We start from the raw sequence: 20,227 nt of genomic DNA, 5'->3' as shown, positions 1-20,227 counted from the left end.
TGTCAGTGGCAGGCATTGAAGGATGTCAGCGCATAGACTAAACATTGGTGGAGCTGTGAGATAATTTTGCAAGTGGTAGAGCACTGTTTGAGCTGGGGTGGGGGGAAACTGTCTTGTGGCCGGCAGTACAGGCCCAGGGCCCCTCATATTACAATGGTGTGTCTGACGTTGGGTGCGCACCACCACCGCCAGAGACACTTTATTGTACTAGGAGGGACCCAGTGGCAGTGCCGTCGACCAAAAGCGGGCTCACCCACCTCTTCAGACAAACTGCACTCTCACGGGTGCTGTCGCCAAGTGTCGATACCACGGCCCCGTGTGGGGAGTTTGGCCATTTAGTGAGGTGTAAACATGTCGTATGCTGGACAATCAGGTGCTGAAAATTACGAGATTGGAAAAGGCATTCAGAATAGTCCACAGGCAAGACCTTTTCATAGGAAAGCTAGGTGTCAGCCGGGCAAGGTGGGGCAAAAGATTTCGAAATCCAGTTGTGGTTCATTTTAATGAAGGTTAGATCATCTACATTTTGGGTAGCCAGACGAGTCCTTTTTTCTGTTAGTATTGAACCTGCAGCACTGAATACTCTTTCTGATAGGACACTAGCTGCCGGGCAAGCAAGCTCCTGCAATGCATATTCTGCCAATTCTGGCCAGGTGTCTAATTTTGATGCCCAGTAATCAAATGGGAATGACGGTTGAGGGAGAACATCGATAAGGGATGAAAAATAGTTTGTAACCATACTGGACAAATGTTGTCTCCTGTCACTTTGAATTGATGCTGCAGTACCTGTCCTGTCTGCGGTCATAGCAAAATCACTCCACAACCTGGTCAGAAAACCCCTCTGGCCAACGCCACTTCTGATTTCTGCCCCTCTAACTCCTCTGGTCTGCTGGCCCCTGCAGCTCGTGTGAGAACGATCACGGGCGCTGTGTGCAGGGAATGCCAGAAGCAAACGGTCAACAAGAGTTGATTGTTTGGTTGCTAATATTAGTTCCAAGTTCTCATGTGGCATTATATTTTGCAATTTGCCTTTATAGCGAGGATCAAGGAGGCAGGCCAACCAGTAATCGTCATCATTCATCATTTTAGTTATGCGTATGTCCCTTTTGAGGATACGTAAGGCATAATCCGCCATGTGGGCCAAAGTTCCAGTTCTCAAATCTGCGGTTGTGCTTGGTTGAGGGGCAGTTTCAGGCAAATCCACGTCACTTGTGTCCCTCAAAAAACCAGAACCCGGCCTTGCCGCGCCACCAATTTCCAGTGGCCCCGGAAAAGCTTCCTCATTAAAAATATAATCATCCCCATCATCCTCCTCGTCCTCCTCCTCCTCTTCGCCCGCTACCTCGTCCTGTACACTGCCCTGGCCAGACAATGGCTGACTGTCATCAAGGCTTTCCTCTTCCTCAGCTGCAGACGCCTGATCCTTTATGTGCGTCAAACTTTGCATCAGCAGACGCATTAGGGGGATGCTCATGCTTATTATGGCGTTGTCTGCACTAACCAGCCGTGTGCATTCCTCAAAACACTGAAGGACTTGACACATGTCTTGAATCTTCGACCACTGCACACCTGACAACTCCATGTCTGCCATCCTACTGCCTGCCCGTGTATGTGTATCCTCCCACAAAAACATAACAGCCCGCCTCTGTTCACACAGTCTCTGAAGCATGTGCAGTGTTGAGTTCCACCTTGTTGCAACGTCTATGATTAGGCGATGCTGGGGAAGGTTCAAAGAACGCTGATAGGTCTGCATACGGCTGGAGTGTACGGGCGAACGGCGGATATGTGAGCAAAGTCCACGCACTTTGAGGAGCAGGTCGGATAACCCCGGATAACTTTTCAGGAAGCACTGCACCACCAGGTTTAAGGTGTGAGCCAGGCAAGGAATGTGTTTCAGTTGGGAAAGGGAGATGGCAGCCATGAAATTCCTTCCGTTATCACTCACTACCTTGCCTGCCTCAAGATCTACAGTGCCCAGCCACGACTGCGTTTCATTCTGCAAGAACTCGGACAGAACTTCCGCGGTGTGTCTGTTGTCGCCCAAACACTTCATAGCCAATACAGCCTGCTGACGTTTGCCAGTAGCTGCCCCATAATGGGAGACCTGGTGTGCAACAGTGGCAGCTGCGGATGGAGTGGTTGTGCGACTGCGGTCTGTGGACGAGCTCTCGCTTCTGCAGGAGGACGAAGAGGAGGAGGAGGGGGTGCGAACGGCTACAGCCAATTGTTTCCTAGACCGTGGGCTAGGCAGAACTGTCCCAAACTTGCTGTCCCCTGTGGACCCTGCATCCACCACATTTAACCAGTGTGCCGTGATGGACACGTAACGTCCCTGGCCATGCCTACTGGTCCGTGCATCTGTTGTCAGGTGCACCTTTGTGCTCACAGATTGCCTGAGTGCATGGACAATGCGCTCTTTAACATGCTGGTGGAGGGCTGGGATGGCTTTTCTGGAAAAAAAGTGTCGACTGGGTAGCTCGTAGCGTGGTACAGCGTAGTCCATAAGGGCTTTGAAAGCTTCGCTTTCAACTAACCGGTAGGGCATCATCTCTAACGAGATTAGTCTAGCTATGTGTGCGTTCAAACCCTGTGTACGCGGATGCGAGGCTAAGTACTTCCTTTTTCTAACCATAGTCTCATGTAGGGTGAGCTGGACTGGAGAGCTGGAGATCGTGGAACTAGCGGGGGTGCCGGTGGACATGGCAGACTGAGAGACGGTGGGAGATGGTATTGTTGCCACCGGTGCCCTAGATGCAGTGTTTCCTACTACGAAACTGGTGATTCCCTGACCCTGACGGCTTTGGCCTGGCAAAGAAACCTGCACAGATACTGCAGGTGGTGCGGAAAATGGTGGCCCTACACTGCCGGAAGGGATGTTGCGTTGCTGACTAGCTTCATTGGCCGAGGGTGCTACAACCTTAAGGGACGTTTGGTAGTTAGTCCAGGCTTGCAAATGCATGGTGGTTAAATGTCTATGCATGCAACTTGTATTGAGACTTTTCAGATTCTGTCCTCTGCTTAAGGTAGTTGAACATTTTTGACAGATGACTTTGCGCTGATCAATTGGATGTTGTTTAAAAAAATGCCAGACTGCACTCTTTCTAGCATCGGATACCTTTTCAGGCATTGCAGACTGAGCTTTAACCGGATGGCCACGCTGTCCTCCAACAGGTTTTAGCTTTGCCACGCGTTTTGGGCAAGATACGGGCCCGGCAGATGGAACCTGTTGCGATGTTGATGCCTGCTGCGGCCCCTCCTCCTCCGCTTCAGAACTGCTGCCGCCTGCACCCTGTTCCCCCAATGGCTGCCAATCGGGGTCAAGAACTGGGTCATCTATTACCTCTTCTTGTAGCTCGTGTGCAACTTCGTCTGTGTCACCGTGGTGGTCGGTGGTATAGCGTTCGTGATGGGGCAACATAGTCTCATCAGGGTCTGATTCTTGATCAGCACCCTGCGATGGCAATGTTGTGGTCTGAGTCAAAGGACCAGGATAGTAGTCTGGCTGTGGCTGTGCATCAGTGCACTCCATGTCAGATTCAACTTGTAATGGGCATGGACTGTTAACTGCTTCACTTTCTAAGCCAGGGACGGTATGTATAAAGAGCTCCATGGAGTAACCCGTTGTGTCGCCTGCTGCATTCTTCTCTGTTGTTGTTTTTGCTGAAGAGGACAAGGAAGCGACTTGTCCCTGACCGTGAACATCCACTAACGACGCGCTGCTTTGACATTTACCAGTTTCACGAGAGGAGGCAAAAGAGCTAGAGGCTGAGTCAGCAAGATAAGCCAAAACTTGCTCTTGCTGCTCCGGCTTTAAAAGCGGTTTTCCTACTCCCAGAAAAGGGAGCGTTCCAGGCCTTGTGTAGCCAGACGACGAACCTGGCTCCACAGCTCCAGACTTAGGTGCAATATTTTTTTTCCCACGACCAGCTGATGCTCCACCACTACCACTACCCTCATTACCAGCTGACAATGAACGCCCCCGGCCACGACCTCTTCCACCAGACTTCCTCATTGTTTTAAAAACGTTAACAAACGAACGGTATTTGTTGCTGTCACACAACTTACACGGTGAGCTATAACTTCAGTATGATTTAGCTACCCCTTTACAGGTGGGTGAGACCACAACGAAAATCAGCCACAATGTTACACACTCTGTTGTTGTTGGCAACAAATTAGATGGCACACACGCAGGACTGTCACTGAAGCGCAAATGTAAATATTTATCTCCCACTGATTTGTGTTTGTTTTTTTTAAAAGGGAGACTTCAGAAAAAAAAAAATTTTAAAAAAATTATTTTTTACAGAAGAATTTATAAAACAAATAAAATGAAATGATTGTTTCAGGGAGAATTTAGAAAACAAATAAAACAAAAAATAGGCTTTCTAGGGCCCACTGAGTGACAGATGACGCACACAGGAGTCAGGAGTGGCACACAAGCCCAGAGGCCAATATTAATCTCCCACCGATTGATTTAGTTATTTTTTTTGGTAGATTTTGGAACCCAAATCAAGCAAAAAAATTAATAGGCTTTCTATGGCCCACAATTGGGGAGAGAGAGAGAGATGGCACACCCAGGAGTCAAGACTGGCACACAAGCAGAAGGGGCAATATGAATCTCCCACAGATTTTTTTTTTTTCAGGGAGACTTGAGAGAAAAAAAAATACAAAAAAAATGATTTTTTTCAGGAATAATTTAGAAACCAAAGAAAATAAAATGATTGTTTCAGGGAGAATTTAGAAAACAAATAAAACAAAAAATAGGCTTTCTAGGGCCCACTGAGTGACAGATGACGCACACAGGAGTCAGGAGTGGCACACAAGCCCAGAGGCCAATATTATTCTCCCACTGATTGATTTAGTGATTTTTTTCAGGTAGATTTTGGAACCCAAATCAAGCAAAAAAATTAATAGGCTTTCTATGGCCCACAATTGGGGAGAGAGAGAGAGATGGCACACCCAGGAGTCAAGACTGGCACACAAGCAGAAGGGGCAATATGAATCTCCCACAGATTTTTTTTTTTTCAGGGAGACTTGAGAGAAAAAAAAATACAAAAAAAATGATTTTTTTCAGGAATAATTTAGAAACCAAAGAAAATAAAATGATTGTTTCAGGGAGAATTTAGAAAACAAATAAAACAAAAAATAGGCTTTCTAGGGCCCACTGAGTGACAGATGACGCACACAGGAGTCAGGAGTGTCACACAAGCCCAGAGGCCAATATTAATCTCCCACTGATTGATTTAGTGATTTTTTTCAGGTAGATTTTGGAACCCAAATCAAGCAAAAAAATTAATAGGCTTTCTATGGCCCACTGAGTGAGAGATGGCACACACAGGAGTAAGGAGTGGCACACAAGCCCTGAGGCCAATATTTTTCTCCCACTGATTGATTGATTGATTTTTTCAGGTAGAATTAGGAACCCAAATCAACCCAAAAAATAAATAGGCTTTCTATGGCCCACTATTTGTGAGAGAGATGGCACGCTCAGGACTGGCACACAAGCCCAGAGGCCAATATTAATCTCCCACTTTTTTTTTTTTCCAGGGAAAATTTATAAACCCAATAAAAAAAATAATAATAAATAGGCTTTCTATGGCCCACTATCTGAGAGAGAGAGATGGCACGCTTAGGACTGGCACACAAGCCCAAAGGCCAATATTAATCTCCCACTGATTGATTGATTGATTTTTTCAGGTAGAATTATGAACCCAAATCAACCAAAAAAATAAATAGGCTTTCTATGGCCCACTATTTGTGAGAGAGATGCACGCTCAGGACTGGCACACAAGCCCAGAGGCCAATATTAATCTCCCACTTTTTTTTTTTTTCCAGGGAAAATTTATAAACCCAATAAAATAATAAAAAAATAGGCTTTCTATGGCCCACTATCTGAGAGAGAGAGAGATGGCACGCTTAGGACTGGCACACAAGCCCAAAGGCCAATATTAATCTCCCACTGATTGATTTATTGATTTTTTCAGGTAGAATTTAGAACCCAAATCAAGCAAAAAAATTAATAGGCTTTCTATGGCCCACTGAGTGAGAGATGGCACACACAGGAGTAAGGAGTGGCACACAAGCCCTGAGGCCAATATTTTTCTCCCACTGATTGATGTTGTGATTTTTTCTGGTAGATTTTGGAACCCAAATCAAGCAAAAAAATAAATAGGCTTTCTATGGCCCACTGAGTGAGAGATGACACAGACAGAGATGGCACTCTAGCAGAAATGTCAATCTTAATCTCCCACAAAAAAAAAAAAAAAAAAAAAGGAACTGTCCTTCAATTACTATCTCCCTGCAGTAATCTCAGCCAGGTATGGCAGGCAGCAATAAGGAGTGGACTGATGCACAAATTAAATAAAAAGTGTGGACAAACAAACAAGATAGCTGTGCAGAAAGGAAGGAACAAGAGGATTTGTGCTTTGAAAAAAGCAGTTGCTTTGCACAGCGGCGTACACACAGCAATGCAGTTATCAGGGAGCCTTCTAGGGCAGCCCAATGAGCTACAGCGCTGGGAAGAAAAAAAAAAAAAAAAGGAGCTTCCACTGTCCCTGCATACCGAAGGTGGTGTTGGGCAGTGGAAATCGCTACAGCACAAGCGGTTTTGTGGTTAATGGACCCTGCCTAACGCTATCCCTGCTTCTGACGAAGCGGCAGCAACCTCTCCCTAAGCTCAGATCAGCAGCAGTAACATGGCGGTCGGCGGGAACTCCCCTTTATAGCCCCTGTGACGCCGCAGACAGCAAGCCAATCACTGCAATGCCCTTCTCTAAGATGGTGGGGACCAGGACCTATGTCATCACGCTGCCCACACTCTGCGTTGACCTTCATTGGCTGAGAAATGGCGCTTTTCGCGTCATTGAAACGCGACTTTGGCGCGAAAGTCGCGTACCGCATGGCCGACCACGCACAGGGGTCGGATCGGGTTCCATAGAGTCCATCATTACTAAGCAGCAGGCTCCATCTCTGCACGGTGGACCCCGGGCTGCGAACGCACCTATACCATTTCTCTTATAATTTGGTGTGTTCCGCTAGCCCAAACATTACACTGGCGCCCGGGTCTGGCTAGTAATGACGGACAAACAGCAATCCTTGCAATACATCCAGCGGCTGGAGGGCAGGTTGGTGGCTCTCGAGCGCACAACCTCAGCTGTGGATGTAACCGCAGTTACTGTTCAGGCTGCTAGCGTGGCTGCAGCAACCTTGTCCACTGCCACCCCTGTTCCGACATTATCTCGCCTCCCGCTGCCAGAAAATTTTTCTGGTGATAGTAAGTCTTGTAGGGGTTTCGTGAGTCAGTGCTCTATACATCTCGAGCTTCTGGCCTCTCGTTTCCCCACAGAGCGGGCTAAGGTGGGGGTTTGTGTCTCTCCTGTCGGACAGGGCATTGGAGTGGGCTACGCCGCTGTGGGAGCATGGCGATCATGTGGAGCAGAGTGCTTCGTTGTTCCTGAGCACTCTGAAACAGGTCTTTTTAGGTCGTGTCACCCATGATACTGCGCTCCAACTGTTGGCATTGACTCAAGGCTCGTCCTTGGTCAGCCATTTTGCCGTCCACTTTCGCACCCTAGCACCTGAGCTTGAGTGGTCGGATAAAGCCCTTATTCCGATATTTTAGAGGGGGCTGGCTGACCATGTGAAGGACGCCCTGGTCACTAGGGAGATTCCCGCCACACTGGAGGAGTTAATAGCAGTGTCCACTCGTATTGACCTCCATTTTCACGAGCAGAGGTTCAAGCGAGCCCAGTGTAGGCAGAGGTTTCGGCTGGCTCCCACCTTCGCCAAACCTTTGGAATATCCAGTCCAGGCTCCTGAGTCATATGAGGCCATGGAAGTGTCACGAGAGGGATCTAAGTCCCGGACCGCTCGTGCACTCCAGGTTTGTCATGTTTGAAAGCAGTCAGGACATCTTACCACCAGATGTCCCCAGCGGTTGTGGAAATGTCAGCGTCTAGTGGTAGTAGGTGGAGGTACACTAGACACAGTGACGTTTGCCTCCAAATTGTCCTTTAAGGGGAAAATTACTATAGGCTCATCCTCCCACTCGGTAGAGCTCTGCGTGGATTCTGGGGCGGAGGGCAATTTTATGTCTTCTGCCTTCGCCCAACGTCACGCAATACTCCTGGTAATGCTAGCTCAACCAGTAACTGTACAAGTGGTGAATGGGTCGACACTGCCCTCACAGATAGCACACCAGACCATCCCTTTCACTCTGTCCTTGTCGCCATCTCATCAGGAGATTATATCTCTGCTCATCATTCCTGAGGGAATTGATGAGATCCTGTTAGGGATGCCTTTGCTACGGTATCACTCTCCTCATATCAAGTGGTCCACAGGCAGAATTTAAGGATGGGGTGATTCTTGTGGGGGTAGATGTCAGAGGGAAAGCGTTCAGGTTGCTACTACTGAGGTACCCGCAGATTTATCCTCTCTCGCCAGGCATTATTGGCCCTATTTGGACGTTTTCTCCAAAAGGGCTGTGGAGACCCTTCCGCCTCACCGCCCCTATGACTGTCCTATTGACCTCTTGCCTGGTGCTGAGCCTCCCCGGGGTCGAGTCTATCCGTTGTCTCTCCCGGAGATGGAGGCAATGTCACAGTATATCCGAGAGAATCTGGCAAGAGGATTCATTAGGAAGTCAGTGTTACCTGCAGGGGCTGGGTGGTTCTTCGTACAGAAGAGAGGAGAACTGCGTCCATGCATAGACAACAGGGGTCTTAATGCCATCACCATTAAGAATAAGTACCCACTACCCCATATATCTGAGCTTTTTGATAGGCTACCGGGAGCAAGGGTATTTACTAAATTAGATCTGTGGGGTGCTTACAACCTGATTCGCATCCGTGAGGGGGACAAATAGAAGATGGCTTTTAACACTAGGGATGGGCACTATGAATATCTGGTGATACCCTTCGGGCTCTGTAATGCCCCAGCTGTTTTCCAAGACTTTGTAAACGACATCTTCTGGGATATGCTTTCCACCTCAGTCGTAGTTTATCTGGATAATATTCTCATCTTCTCTCCAGATATAGATTCCCACCGGAGTGATGTTTGCATGGTCTTCGACCTCCTACGGGCTAACTCCTTCTATGCCAAGTTGTAGAAGTGTGTGTTTGAGCAGGAGTTCTTGCCTTTTCTTGGCTATATCATCTCTGCCCAGGGATTGGCTATGGATCCTGCCAAGCTACAGGCTGTGATGAACTGGCAGGAACCCCATTCTCTCAAAGCGGTGTAGCGCTTTATGGGGTTCATTAATTACTATTGCCAGTTCATTCCAAACTTCTCAACTTTGGTAGCTCCTTTGGTTGCCCTCACCAAGAAGGGGGCAAATCCCAAGTTGTGGTCGGAGGAGGTCTCCAAGGCCTTTCTCTCAATTAAGTCACACTTCGCTAGCGCTCCCATCCTGCATCACCCCGATGTAGATAAGCCATTTATTATGGAGGTGGATGCCTCATCTGTTGGTGCTGGAGCAGTCCTCTTCCAAAAGGATGCTCAAGGTCAGAAGCACCCTTGCTTCTTCTCTAAGACCTTTTCACTAGCGGATAGGAATTATTCCATCGGGGACAGGGAGTTGCTAACTTTAGAATTTGGCTTTCTCAGAGTGGCGACATCTTCTGGAGGGAGCTCGCTTTCCCTTCCAGGTGTTCACAGACCACAAGAACTTGGTGTATTTACAGACAGCCCAGCGGCTAAATTCTCGTTAGGCTAGATGGTCCCTGTTCTTCTCCCGGTTCCATTTCACTCTCCATTTTCTTACCGGGGAGAAGAACGTTTGTGCCGACCCTCTCTCTCGCTCTATAGTGTCATCAGAGGAGGAGGAGCCTCGGCTTATTGTCCCTTCAGAGAGCCTGAGAACTGTGGCTCCGGTTTCGCTAGACTCTGTGCCCCCAGGCAAGACTTTTGTTCCATCTAATTTGCGACTGGAGGTTCTCTCTTGGGCTCACTCGTGCAGGGTGGGTGGACATTTTGGAACCAAGAGGACATCTGAGCTATTGGCGAGAACATACTCGTGGCCGCATATGGCTTGTGACGTCGCAGACTATGTTCGGGTGTGTTTCTCCTACACCAAGAACAAGTCTCCTCGGCAACAGCCAGCATGGTTGCTTTACCCCCTGCCGGTGGCTGACAGGCCCTGGGAGATGGTCGGGATGGACTTTGTGGTGGGCTTACCCAAGTCTCGTAGCTGTACCATTATCTGGGTGATCACCGACCATTTTTCCAAAATGGTGCACTTGGTGCCTCTTCCACGGCTACCTTCTGCACGGGCTCTGGCTGCGTTGTTCATCAAACAAATATTTTGCCTACACGGTATGCCGGACAAAATTGTCTGTGACCGGGGTCCCCAGTTTGCATCTTGATTCTGGAGAGAGCTTTGTTGTCTACTCAGTATTGAGTTGAATCTCTCTTCGGCATATCATCCCGAGATGAATGGGTTGGTAGAAAGGGCCAACCAGACTCTGGTCACATATCTACATCATTTTGTCTCTGCCAGGCAGGATGACTGGGCATCCTTGTTACCGTGGGCGGAGTTTGCGTTTAACAATGCTGTAGCCGACTCCACTGGTCAGACTTGATTCCTCCTTAATTACGGCCAGCATCCGCGTGTCCCTGTGCCCATGCCTGGTCTTCCGCCGACTCCAGGGTGGCAGACTGGGCTGTGAAGGCATGGGACATTTGGGACCGCACTCAGGATGCCATTCGGGCCTCCAACGACAGAATGAGGTCCTCCACCGATGCTCATCGGCGCCCCACTCTGACCTTTGCTATTGGTGACTTAGTGTGGCTCTGCGCCCGTAACATCAGACTGCGTGTTGAGTCCACTAAGTTTGCACCTCGCTACTTGGGTCCCTTCAAGGTCCTCGAACAGGTTAACCCTGTGGTCTACCGTCTGGCCCTTCCTCCACGCCTAGGTATTACCAACACCTTTCATGTGTCCCTCTTGAAGCCCGTATACATGTCCCGGTTTTCTGAGTTATCTGCCGGGACATCGGGTTCATCTACAGACGATTACGAGGTGAACGCTATTTTGGGGTGCAAGGTGGTACGTGGCAAGAAATTTTATTTAGTGGACTGGAAGAGTTATGGCCCAGAGGACAGGTCTTGGGAGCCTGCTGAGCACATTCGAGCTCCGCAGCTCATTTCGGCCTTCATGCGTAGCGAGGTCCAATGAGGGGGGGCCCTAGGAGGGGGGGTAATGTTAGGTGTCGAGTTCCCGCCTCTGCACAGGGGGAATCTCAAACCATCTCCGCTTTGGTCTCCCATTCTTCTCCAGCCGCAGTGGAGTCTGCTCAGTGGAGACGTTGGTCTCAGTGTCTAGCTCAGGCTGATACTGGACGACTGGTTACTACAGTACTGCCCTTCCAGGCTCTGTCCTTGTAGCCAGCAATGTTCAGCAGCGAGCAGGTCTTTCTGGAACTAAGTCCTGCTTTTCCCATACTGAGCATGCCCATGGGACGACCTCCCATTGGAGGTTGGGGGTCACATGCTCAGGTCCTGTTGCGGCTCCTATTGGTCCATCTGGAAGGTTTTGTACCACTTCCGCTATAAAAGGTTCGCATGGCCGCCCGGCCATGCGCTGGTGTACATTTGAAAACGTGTGTGTTGATGAGTGCAAGTCGTTCTTTAATCATCCCCTCCCTTGTGTATGACTGCTCGCGTAAGGTGAATGTCTGCTATCTAGTGCCCGGCTGAGCTATCAGCATTAAACACACAAAACAGCGTCTAATTGCTGTGACCGCCAGTGTGGCGCCGTGCGCTATTAGAGCACTTTCCTATCCCAAGTAAGGGTGGTTAGTGGGTCTGCCAGAGTGGCACAGCATGCACTCTTGTGCATTTAAGTTATATTTTCAGTTACTCTGACACCCCAGTTGTGGTGTCGAGCGCAAGTGGTCTGAACGTACTCTAATCCTGTGTCTTGGGATAGAGTCCTGAGACTCCTTGCTTGCGCTCTTGGTGCGGAACCGCGGCCCTGTGACTCAACAGGGTTTGCTTCCTTCACACTGAGTGAAGTTAACCCGTGTGTGTATCCACATTTTACCGCCATATAGTCCGTCATTACTAAGCAGCAGGTTCCATCTATGCACGGTGGACCCCGGGCTGCGAACGCACCTATACCATTTCTCTTATAATTTAGTGCGTTCCGCCAGCCCTAACAGGGCTTCTCTGACCTTTCCCGGCGACTGTGCGCTGCAGTACTTTAGTCTGCCTTCAAGAGGGCAGATAAGTATGCCTGCGCAGGAGCGTGATGCAGAGGAGCCATGAAGCAAGCAGGTGGGGGGGTGGCAATCATGAAAAGATTGGAGGCGCCGGACCCGGACCTACGACATCCATCGGACTTGACCACCCTGCAGGTGAGTATAATAACTTATTTTTCTTACCTTTCAGTTCGGATCGGGGGCTTATCTACAGCATTGTAGAATGCTGTAGATAAGCCCTGAAAGGTGGTGGCGGTATCTTATATCGGCCAAACCTGGTGACAGTTTCCCTTTAAAGGAATAACAGACCAGAGAGATCTGTGGTTTTTGCTGTTGCAGAGTGCGTCTTCTTGCAGTCACCGCTGTACTTAGGAAAGCTTCAATCAGCAAGATATCTTGAGTAAACAGTATTTACTTCATACTGGATAAACATGAGATACAATTCAGTGTCACACAGTCCATTGTTGTGAATTCTGTGGCTGAATTCACTCCTGTGGTCACAAGTGGTATTGCAGCCTCTGGGCTTCCTCCCTCAGGTGTTTTGGTGAGCTCGTTGGCTGCCTTGCTATTTAACTCCACCTGAGTCTGTCTTCCTTGCTCCTTGTCAATGTTCCAGTGTTGGATCTGAGCTACTGCATCTTTCCTGTGGCCTGCTGCTCTGCTAGATAAGTGTTACTTTGTTTTTGTTTCCGTTTTTTCTGTCCAGCTGTGCTATTCTCTTTTGCTGGAAGCTCTGAGACGCAAAGGGTGCACCGCCGTGCCGTTAGTTCGGCACGGTGGGTCTTTTTGCCTCCCTTTGCGTGGTTTTGCTTTAGGGTTTTTTGTAGACTGCATAGTTCTCTTTGCTATCCTCGCTCTGTCTAGAATATCGGGCCTCACTTTGCTGAATCTATTTCATTCCTACATTTTGTCTTTTCATCTTGCTAACAGTCATTATATGTGGGGGGCTGCCTATTCCTTTGGGGTATTTCTCTGAGGCAAGTCAGGCTTGTATTTCTATGTTCAGGCTAGTCAGCTCCTCAGGCAGTGCCGAGTTGCATAGGTAGTGTTAGGCGCAATCCACTGCTGCTTTTAGTTGTGTGAGGATAGGTTCAGGTATTGCAGTCTACAGAGATTCCACATCTCAGAGCTTGTTCTATTGTTTTTGGGTTATTGCCATATCACTGTATGTGCGCTGATTACTGCACACTGTGTTGCCTGATAGCACAGCATAACAGTACAAGGAGCCATACCAATGATTCTCAATAGAGGGAAAAAAGAAGTCCTGACATCATTTTTTTTTTTTTTCCTCAGCTCTGTCTTCAGTTTTTTTTTTTTCTCCCCTAGACATTAGAGTGCTTCAGGACACAGGTGTGGACATGGATATTCAGGGTCTGTGCTCTTCAATGGATAATCTCGTTATAAATGTACAAAAGATTCAAGATACAATTGATCAGAAATCTATGCTAGAACCAAGAATTCCTATTCCTGATTTGTTTTTTGGTGACAGAACTAAGTTCCTGAGCTTCAAAAATAATTGTAAGCTATTTCTGGCCTTGAAACCTCATTCTTCTGGTAATCCTATTCAACAGGTTTTGATTATTATTTCATTTTTGTGCGGCGACCCACAGGACTGGGCGTTTTCTCTTGCGCCAGGAGACCCTGCATTGAGTAATGTTGATGCGTTTTTCCAGGCGCTTGGATTGCTTTACGATGAGCCTAATTCAGTGGATCAGGCTGAGAAAAATTTGCTGGCTTTATGCCAGGGTCAGGATGATGTAGAAGTATATTGTCAGAAATTTAGGAAGTGGTCAGTACTCACTCTGTGGAATGAATCTGCACTGGCGGCTTGGTTCAGAAAGGGTCTCTCTGAAGCTCTTAAGGATGTCATGGTGGGATTTCCTATGCCTGCTGGTTTGAATGAGTCTATGTCCTTGGCCATTCAGATCGGTCGTCGCTTGCGCGAGCGTAAATCTGTGCACCATCTGGCGGTATTGTCTGAGAGTAAACCTGAGCCTATGCAGTGCGACAGGACTATGACTAAAGTTGAACGGCAAGAACACAGACGTCTGAACAGGCTGTGTTTCTACTGTGGTGATTCCACTCATGCTATTTCTAATTGTCCTAAGCGCACTAGGCGGTTCGATAGCTCTGCCGTCATTGGTACTGTACAGTCCAAATTCCTTCTGTCCATTACCTTGATATGCTCTTTGTCATCGTATTCTGTCATGGCGTTTGTGGATTCAGGCGCTGCCCTGAATCTGATGGATTTGGATTATGCTAAACGTTGTGGATTTTTCTTGGAGCCTTTGCGGTGTCCTATTCCGTTGAGAGGAATTGATGCTACACCTTTGGCCAAGAATAAGCCTCAGTACTGGGCCCAGCTGACCATGTGCATGGCTCCTGCACATCAGGAAGTTATTCGCTTTCTGGTACTGCATAATCTGCATGATGTGGTCGTGTTGGGGTTGCCATGGCTAAAAACCCATAATCCAGTATTAGATTGGAACTCTATGTCGGTAACCAGCTGGGGTTGTCAGGGAGTACATGGTGATGTTCCATTTTTGTCTATTTCGTCATCCATTCCTTCTGACATCCCAGAGTTCTTGTCTGACTTTCAGGATGTATTTGAAGAGCCCAAGTCTGATGCCCTACCTCCGCATAGGAATTGTGATTGTGCTATCAATTTGATTCCTAGTAGTAAATTCCCTAAGGGTCGTTTATTTAATTTGTCCGTGCCTGAACACACCGCTATGCGCAGTTATGTGAAAGAATCCCTGGAGAAGGGACATATTCGCCCATCGTCATCACCATTGGGAGCAGGGTTCTTATTTGTAGCCAAAAAGGATGGTTCGCTAAGACCGTGTATTGATTACCGCCTTCTTAATAAGATCACTGTTAAGTTTCAGTATCCCTTGCCATTGATATCTGACTTGTTTGCTCGGATTAAGGGGGCTAGTTGGTTTACTAAGATTGATCTTCGTGGTGCGTATAATCTGGTGAGAATCAGGCAGGGAGATGAATGGAAAACGGCATTTAATACGCCCGAGGGTCATTTTGAGTATCTGGTGATGCCGTTCGGACTTGCCAATGCTCCATCTGTTTTTCAGTCTTTTATGCATGACATTTTCCGTGAGTATCTGGATAAATTCCTGATTGTTTACTTGGATGACATTTTGATCTTCTCTGATGATTGGGAGTCTCATGTGAAGCAAGTCAGAATGGTTTTCCAGGTACTGCGTGCTAATTCCTTGTTCGTGAAGGGATCAAAGTGTCTCTTCGGTGTGCAGAAAGTTTCATTTTTGGGGTTCATCTTTTCCCCTTCTACTATCGAGATGGATCCGGTTAAGGTCCAGGCCATCCAGGATTGGACTCAGCCGACATCTCTGAAAAGTCTGCAGAAATTCCTGGGCTTTGCTAATTTTTATCGTCGCTTCATCTGTAATTTTTCTAGCATTGCCAGACCATTGACCGATTTGACCAAGAAGGGTGCTGATTTGGTTAATTGGTCTTCTGCTGCCGTGGAAGCTTTTCAGGAGTTGAAGCGTCGTTTTTGCTGTGCCCCTGTGTTGTGTCAACCAGATGTTTCTCTTCCGTTCCAGGTCGAGGTTGATGCTTCTGAGATTGGAGCAGGGGCGGTTTTGTCACAGAGAGGTTCTGGTTGCTCAGTGTTGAAACCATGTGCTTTCTTTTCCAGGAAATTTTCTGCTGCTGAGCGTAATTATGATGTGGGCAACCGAGAGTTGCTGGCCATGAAGTGGGCATTCGAGGAGTGGCGTCATTGGTTTGAGGGAGCTAAGCATCGCGTGGTGGTATTGACTGATCATAAGAATCTTACTTATCTCGAGTCTGCCAAGCGCTTGAATCCTAGACAGGCCCGTTGGTCGTTATTTTTTGCTCGTTTTGATTTTGTGATTTCGTACCTTCCGGGCTCTAAAAATGTGAAGGCGGATGCTCTGTCTAGGAGTTTTGTGCCCGACTCTCCGGGGTTATCTGAGCCGGCGAGTATCCTCAAGGAAGGAGTCATTGTGTCTGCCATCTCTCCTGATTTGCGGAGAGTGTTGCAGAAATTTCAGGCTAATAAACCTGATCGTTGTCCGGCCGAGAAACTGTTCGTCCCTGATAGGTGGACTAGTAAAGTTATCTCTCAACTTCATTGTTCGGTGCTGGCTGGTCATCCAGGAATCTTTGGTACCAGAGAGTTAGTGGCTAGATCCTTCTGGTGGCCATCTCTCACGGGATGTGCGTGCTTTTGTGCAGTCCTGTGGGATTTGTGCTAGGGCTAAGCCCTGCTGTTCACGTGCCAGTGGGTTGCTTTTGCCCTTGCCGGTCCCGAAGAGGCCTTGGACACATATTTCGATGGATTTCATTTCTGACCTTCCCGTTTCTCAAAAGATGTCGGTCATTTGGGTGGTCTGTGATCGCTTTTCTAAAATGGTCCATCTGGTGCCCTTGGTTAAATTGCCTTCCTCCTCTGATTTGGTGCCTTTGTTCTTCCAGCATGTGGTTCGTTTGCATGGCATTCCTGAGAATATTGTTTCTGACAGAGGTTCCCAGTTTGTCTCGAGGTTCTGGCGAACCTTTTGTGGTAGGATGGGCATTGACCTATCTTTTTCCTCGGCCTTCCATCCTCAGACTAATGGCCAGACCGAACGAACCAATCAGACCTTGGAAACATATCTGAGATGTTTTGTTTCTGCTGACCAGGATGATTGGGTGTCATTTTTGCCGTTGGCTGAGTTCGCCCTTAATAATCGGGCCAGCTCGGCTACCTTGGTCTCTCCATTTTTCTGCAATTCTGGGTTCCATCCTCGTTTCTCTTCAGGACAGGTTGAGTCTTCGGACTGTCCTGGTGTGGATTCTGTGGTGGACAGGTTGCAGCAGATCTGGACTCAGGTAGTGGACAATTTGACCTTGTCCCAGGAGAAGGCTCAGCTTTTCGCTAATCGTAGACGCCGTGTGGGTCCCCGACTTCGTGTTGGGGATCTGGTTTGGTTATCTTCTCGTCATATTCCTATGAAGGTTTCCTCTCCTAAATTTAAACCTCGTTTTATTGGTCCGTATAGGATTTCTGAGATTCTCAATCCGGTGTCTTTTCGTCTGACCCTCCCAGACTCCTTTTCCATACATAATGTATTCCATAGGTCGTTGTTGAGAAGATACGTGGCACCTATGGTTCCATCTGTGGAGCCTCCTGCCCCTGTTTTGGTGGAGGGGGAATTGGAGTATATTGTGGAGAAAATTTTGGATTCTCGTGTCTCTAGACGGAAACTCCAGTATCTGGTCAAATGGAAGGGTTATGCTCAGGAGGATAATTCCTGGGTTTTTGCCTCTGATGTCCATGCCCCAGATCTTGTTCGTGCCTTTCATGTGGCTCATCCTGGTCGGCCTGGGGGTTCTGGTGAGGGTTCGGTGACCCCTCCTCAAGGGGGGGGTACTGTTGTGAATTCTGTGGCTGAATTCACTCCTGTGGTCACAAGTGGTATTGCAGCCTCTGGGCTTCCTGCCTCAGGTGTTTTGGTGAGCTCGTTGGCTGCCTTGCTATTTAACTCCACCTGAGTCTGTCTTCCTTGCTCCTTGTCAATGTTCCAGTGTTGGATCTGAGCTACTGCATCTTTCCTGTGGCCTGCTGCTCTGCTAGATAAGTGTTACTTTGTTTTTGTTTCCGTTTTTTCTGTCCATCTGTGCTATTCTCTTTTGCTGGAAGCTCTGAGACGCAAAGGGTGCACCGCCGTGCCATTAGTTCGGCACGGTGGGTCTTTTTGCCTCCCTTTGCGTGGTTTTGCTTTAGGGTTTTTTGTAGACTGCATAGTTCTCTTTGCTATCCTCGCTCTGTCTAGAATATCGGGCCTCACTTTGCTGAATCTATTTCATTCCTACGTTTTGTCTTTTCATCTTGCTAACAGTCATTATATGTGGGGGGCTGCCTATTCCTTTGGGGTATTTCTCTGAGGCAAGTCAGGCTTGTATTTCTATCTTCAGGCTAGTCAGCTCCTCAGGCAGTGCCGAGTTGCATAGGTAGTGTTAGGCGCAATCCACTGCTGCTTTTAGTTGTGTGAGGATAGGTTCAGGTATTGCAGTCTGCAGAGATTCCACGTCTCAGAGCTTGTTCTATTGTTTTTGGGTTATTGCCATATCACTGTATGTGCGCTGATTACTGCACACTGTGTTGCCTGATAGCACAGCATAACAGTCCATGCACTGAAGACAACACATTCATGAAGAAAAGCAAAACCGAAAGTAAGAAAACAACCAACCACTGAGAGCTTCCCTCCCCACATTACAGCAAGTATATTACTTTACACACTATCGCCATCTGCTGTCTGGTTAGTATAAAGTCCTCCTTTCACTTATAATAAGTCCCAATCTGTTGCATATGCCAACACCCTTTCTCAACAGTAAGGACTTATTCAATCAAACCCAACTTTTTTATTAGTCTCTGATGTTTATCAGCATTCAACGCCTTCGTGAAAATGTCTGCTGTCATTTCTTCAGTAGGACAGTACTCTAACTTCAAGACTCCTTGTTCCTGATGATCTCTCAAGAAATGATATTTCACATCAATATGTTTGGTTCTTGGATTGACTCTTTCCATCTGAGCAAGAACAAGACATCCTTGATTGTCCTCTTTTAGTTTTGTTGGTGCCAACTGTGGTTGTCCTAATTCTGTCAACAATTTTCTTAACCACAGTACTTCTTGACTCGCATGTGCTGCTGCAACATATTCTGCTTCTGTTGAAGATAGTGTCACAATTGACTGTTTCTTACTTGTCCAACTTATTGGTCCACCTGAGAGGAAAAAAATATGTCCACTGGTAGATCTTCTGTCAGTTGGATCTCCAGCCCAATCTGCATCAACATATCCTGTTAAAATGCAATCATCGCTTGTGGGTAATTTCAGCTAAACATTGCTAGTTCCTTTCAAATAACGTATTACTCTCTTCACGGCATTCCAATCAGCTTTATTTGGTTTTGATACCTTTCTACTCAGGATTCCTACTGCTGCTGCGATGTCTGGTCTTGTAACGGTCGCTAGATACAGTAGTTTTCCTATTGCTGTTCTGTATTCTTCATTATTTGGTAGCATATTTTGTTCACTGTTCATCTCTTTGAGATAATTAGTTTCCATTGGAGACTTTACTGTTTTTGCATCCTTTAATCCAAATTTTTCTGTTATGTCTTGAATCATGTGATTTTGATTCAGTAGGAAACTTCCATCTTCTTCTCTTTCTACTTGTATTCCTAGGTATTGTTTTACATTTCCCAAGTCTTTGATTTCGAAATGTTGCTTCAGGATTTTTAGAATGTTTTCGTTATCCCTTTCTTGTTCAAAACAAATCAAAATGTTGTCTACATATATGAGTATGTAAATCCATCTATTAATCAGCCTTTTTGTGTATAAGCATGGATCAGCTTTGCTTCTTTGAAATTTTTCATTTGTAAGTACTTCCGTGATTTTGTCATTCCACGCTTTAGCTGCTTGCTTTAAACCATATATGCTTTTCTGTAGTTTACAAACTTTGTTTGGATTTCTTTCATCTTTGAATCCTGGAGGTTGTTCCATATAAATGTCTTCTGTTAAATCTCCATTCAGAAAAGCTGTCTTTACATCCAGATGTCTCAGTTGCATCTGTTTCATTGCTGCAACTGTAAGTAAAGTTCTTATTGTAGTGTGTTTGACAACTGGAGCAAATGTCTCATCATAGTCTTCTCCATATTTTTGAGAATACCCTTTAGCTACGAGTCTTGCTCGGTATCTTTCAGCTGTGCCATCTGTTTGGTATTTAACTTTAAAAATCCATTTACATCCTATGGTTTTTCTTCCTTCTGGTAAATCTGTCAGTGTCCATGTATTTGAATCTTGCATGGATTTAATTTCTGTTTCTGTTGCTTCTATCCATTTATTAGCTTCTTCTACAGGCAGTTTAGATATTTCTTCCCAAGAAGTAGGCTCATAGATTTTTCTTGTGCTTGTCTTGTATGAGAGACGTTTTGGTGGTTTTCCTTTGTTCTCTCTCATTGAACGTCTTGGTTCTGTGTCTGTTTGTAGTTGT

This window comes from Ranitomeya imitator, chromosome 1, assembly GCF_032444005.1.
Source record: "Ranitomeya imitator isolate aRanImi1 chromosome 1, aRanImi1.pri, whole genome shotgun sequence".
Classification (NCBI taxonomy): Eukaryota; Metazoa; Chordata; class Amphibia; order Anura; family Dendrobatidae; genus Ranitomeya; species Ranitomeya imitator.
This window is presented reverse-complemented; position numbering follows the sequence as displayed.